The following is a 4,991-nucleotide window of genomic DNA, read 5'->3' as shown; positions in this document are numbered from 1 at the left end:
GTATTTATACAAATACACAATAATTAATTTAGTAGTTTACTTTTTTATATAAGTTACATTTTTATATCTACCGGCGTACCATTCAATTGATTGCTTAAACAACTATGGTTCTTGGGTATTGGGTAAAAACTTTAAAAACATAACCAAAATTGTTTCGAATTTTAAATTTATTCCTTAAGTACTAAGTAGTACGTTCTTTATATTTAGAATGTATTTATACAAATACACAATAATTAATTTAGTAGTTTACTTTTTTATATAAGTTACATTTTTATATCTACCGGCGTACCATTCAATTGATTGCTTAAACAACTATGGTCTATTCATCTTGGGTAAAAACTTTAAAAACATAACCAAAATTGTTTCGAATTTTAAATTTATTCCTTAAGTACTAAGTAGTACGTTCTTTGCTGATTATATTTAGACTAAATAATTATATATTTTATGAAAAATATTACTTTAAAAGTTGCAAGGGTGCTAGTGCTAGTTTGAAAACTAATAAGGATTATATCGAATCCTCTTTTGTCCACCACAATAATACTGAAAACTTTTCATTGATTTAATAATTAATAAAATCTCAAATTTATTAGCACATACTTATTTTTTTAATAACTAAAGTTTACAGACAGTATTATTTAGTTAGTACGAAATGTTCCAAACCTGTTCATAAGCATGTTTAAACTTTTCGAATATTATTGATTGGACGCCTCACACACCTTTCTTTTTTTCTCCCCCTCTTTTGTCTTTCTTATTGTTGAGGTTTCAAGAATCCGAATCCTTCTCGTTACGCCCCCAGTTTCCCCTTCAAAAAGTTGGTTCCATGTGTCCTTCAAGGTTAATAAATAATTAAATAAATAAATAAGGCTTATTAAGTTAAAAATAAATAAAAACGGAGTAGATATCATATCATTATTCTATCCTTGCTGATATGATAAAGACCCAGAGTGTGGCAAACATAGAGAATCCTTTAATCTAAATAAGCAGTCATTATATATTGATATGTAATTATCTTTCGGTGAAAATTATAATCGAAATAATTAGTACTTTTATTCTTAATAATATGAGAAAATTCCCCTCCCCTCCCCTGCGAGATGCTAAAATGACACTCTCCTCTCCTCTATTTTATAAATGTACATTCTCCTCCCTTCTAACTTTTAAAAATCTCTTCTTTAATCCAATGCGACGTACTGGCTCTCCCCCTTATATATATGTCAGTAGTGGGCCCCTTCAGTGGTCAGGCCCATATCCTTGAGGACGCTGTCCTTCGGCTGTGTGCAAGCCGTACGGGACGCGTGTCCAGGTCGGGTAGAGGGCGCCTTACTGGGCCGGCGAGAGCTCGGGTCGGGTCGACCCGCGTGGATTTGGGCCAGGCCGTAACAGTGCCCCCGACGCGTCAGTGATGGTCGTAAGGGCCATTAGTGGCGCGTGATGTTTTCGTTTGTGCGTTGTCGTCGGGTCGGCTGATCGTGGGGGAGACGCGCCTCTTGTGCGCGTGTCTCTTGGTCCGCTGTGGCATCTGTTTGCCGTTTCGTTCTCCGCGCTGGGCATTTAATGCTCATAATGATTTGAAAAACCCTGTGCGCAAAGACTATCTTGCCCCTTTTCCTTTCGCGCTTTTAGGGGTGGTTTTTAAACAGTTTTTCTCCCTATCTGCTTCTCACTTTCACTATTTCTAACTCTTTTCTCCCTAACATCCAAAGTTTCCTGCGTGAACTCCTTCCTGCTTCGACTTCCAGCCCAGATTTCTTTCATCGTTCCAGGTAATCTTCTGATTTCTCCCTTCTGGTGTCTGCGTTACGCTCTGTTATTGTGTGATTTTTTGTTTGCATCTACCGCATGGCTGGTTTTGTTTTTGTTAAGAGGTTTTTTCAGTGTTGGGATAGGTGGGTTAGGAGAGGGGTACCATTCCAGGAAAGGCTTTTTGGGTGGTTTGTGAGGTAGGTGTGGTTTTTAGCCGTATCTGGTCATGATTGGGTTGAAAAGGTGTAGTTTCTGAGTTTTTTCGGGCTCCCGACCTCTTAGACTAACGGAGTGGTACCCCGCTGTAGGTATGCCTCGCGTTGTCTCCCGGGCTTCCGGATCCGCTGCGGCTTATGACCCGTATGCTTGGGTGACTGACGATATAAGGAGTTCGCCCAACCAGATGGGCTTGGAGGAGTTGACGGAGTTTCGACAAGCCGGTTACCTGTGTGGGGGTACTGACGAGGAGGCCAACTATGAGTCCATTGTCCCGCTTCCTCGTGAGCGTATTTATGAGCTCAATTTTCATTCTCCTCGCGTCCCCGACTGGATCTGGTTTTACAAATCCATGTTCACACAAGTCGGTGTTCGGATCCCGTTTTTCGATTTTCAAATGGCGCTGCTGAATCGGATATCCGTCTGTCCGTCTCAACTTCATCCGAACAGCTGGGCTTCTATTCGCTGCTTCGAGATGGTCTGCGAGTATTTAGAGCTGCCGGCGTCGGTGGACGTCTTTCTTTTTTATTTCAACCTTACCAACCCCTCCAAACAGGGGAAGGCGAGAAAGGGGTTTCTTTCTTTCCGTGCTGCCCAGGGTAGGAAGATTTTTAGCCTTTTTGAGGATTCCTACCATGGTTTTAAGGATAAGTATTTTAAGGTTCGTCCCGTCAAGGGTCGCCATCCCTTCTGGTTGTCGTTAGAGGGGGAGCGCCTTATCCAGACTTACTGGAGCTTTGGCGTGGGATCGAATCCTTTTGTGAAAGTATCATACAAGAGGTTGTCGGCTGTAGATAAGAATATAGCGAACGTTCTTCTCGCTATCTTTGAAAAGAATCCTGTGAATCCCCATCTTCTTATGGGTGAGCGGGAGGCCGGCCGGAGCTATATTCGTGAGTTACCTTTTTTGTTTATCTATGTTTCTTTGTTGTTGTTATTCTTCTTTCCGGTTTGACGACTAACGTTCTTGTTCTTTATTCGCAGTGGAAATGTCTGCCACAGTGACCGGTCTCGAGAACCTGATGAAGACCTTTTTTGAGGCTAGTGATGATGAGAATGCCGAAGAAAAGGGGGCCGGCAGGTCGGAGGGTCCGTCGGGGGAAAAGGAGGGCCAGGCTTCCCCTGCCCAGGATGAGGAGACGTCGGGAAAGCAGGGCCTAGGGGGTCAAGTTTCCCCTGTCCGGGAGGAGGGACCTGCCGACGGGAAGGCGACCCTCTCCCCCCATCCAGATAGCGACGTGGAGCTTATCCACACTCCCAAAAAGCGAAAGATGTCTTCCAGCCCGGAGGGGGTCCTAACCGTAATGGAAAGGAATTTTGATGCCTCCAAGTTCATTGACTCCCAATTGATACCCGGGACGGAAGAGCATTTTCATGCAACCGAGCTGTCCGGGCAGGCGAGGTGGATGTATCGCACCTTGCTTCGTGGGGCCGTGATAGCTCGGAAGGCTGAGTTTGAGCTGTCTGGGATGGAGGCGCTCCGGAGGAAGCTTGAGTCTTCTGTTAAGGCGAATAATGACTTTAAGGCTCAAGTTGAGCTCCTCCAGGGTCAGCTGTCCGAGATGGGGGGAAAGCTTAATGCTGCCGAGGAGAAGTCGTCGCTTATTGCGGAGAGGCTGAAGGCGTCTGATGAGACCGTGGCTCGGCTTCTTGAGCGTGAGATGACATTAGAAAGTCAACTGAACGCCGCTCAAGGTCGAGTTGTCGCTTTGGAGGAGGAACGGGAGCAGGCCATCTCGGAGGCGAAGGCCGCTAAGGCAGAGGCCGTTGATCTTAAGAAGAAGCTTAAGGTGGCCAAGGAGCAAGGGAAGAACGCCATCTTGATGACCGAAGATGCCCTGAAGGCCCAGCTGAAGATTGCTGCTCCTGATTTCGAGATCTCGTCTATTGGTGTTTTCAAGACTATCCAGGATGGGAAGATTGTCGATATGCCGAGGAAGTGAAGTCTTGTAACTTAGGATATTTTGTAATGTATTTGTCGAACAACTTGTTGATGCTTTGTCATTTTGTTTGCTTTGAACAACTTTACGTGTTCGTTGCGCGTTTTGACGCTTCGTAAGTTATCATCGTTTGATTGCTATGATTTCTTGCTTATTTCATTATTTTGTCGCGTTGTCGTTTTCGTGTTACCGTTTGTTCTGGGCGGGCTTATGTCTTGTGCCCGTCTTGCCGTTTTCGTATTTGGTAGCAGTTCGGACCGGTTCGGTCGCGTAATCGTTGAATTGGTTGAGACCTATGAGCCGTCTGGCTCCCGGGGTGATCAGTCCCGGGGTGCCGTTTTAGATTTTGGTCACGAGGGACAGATATCAAGTAAGAGAGTTTTAAACAAAACATTTGAACAAGTAAAAATTACTCGACAGTAAGTATTTGACAAGGTAAGTAAACAAGTTGAAATAACATGTGGACGGGGCGAATACTAACTCTCTGGTTAGGCTATTTGGTCGTTGAGCCGGTGGGTCAGGAGTAGAACCTCTTTAGGTTGCTCGCGTTCCATGTTCTGGGTATTTCCTTGCCGTCAAGTTTTTCGAGTTTGTAAGCGCCCTTGCCGAGCACCTCCCTTATCCTGTAGGGGCCTTCCCAATTTACCGCCAGCTTGCCTTCTCCTGGGGTCGGGGCGCCGATGTGTTTCCCTTCTTACTGTCTAGGCGCTTCTTTAGCCCAAGAAGGATGACTTTGTTAGCGGCCTCTACCTGCCCGTTTGTTTGGGGGTGTTCTACTGAGGAAAACTTTTGCTTTATCCCCAGGCCAGAGAGGAATTCCATGAACTTCTTGTCGGTGAACTGGGTTCCATTGTCCGAGATAACGACCTCTGGGATGCCGAAACGGGTTATCACCTGCCTCCACATGAACTTCCGGCAGTTGGAGGATGATATGGTGGCTAGTGGTTCAGCCTCTACCCATTTGGTGTAGTAGTCAATGGCTACAATGAGGTATTTGACCTGTCCTGGGCCGATCGGGAAAGGTCCCAGGAGGTCGACTCCCCATTGTGAAAAAGGACGTGTGGTCGTTAGCGAGCTTAGCTCGGAGGCTGGTGC

The sequence above is a fragment of the Arachis ipaensis genome, chromosome B01 (genome assembly GCF_000816755.2).
Source record: "Arachis ipaensis cultivar K30076 chromosome B01, Araip1.1, whole genome shotgun sequence".
NCBI lineage: Eukaryota > Viridiplantae > Streptophyta > Magnoliopsida > Fabales > Fabaceae > Arachis > Arachis ipaensis.
This window is presented reverse-complemented; position numbering follows the sequence as displayed.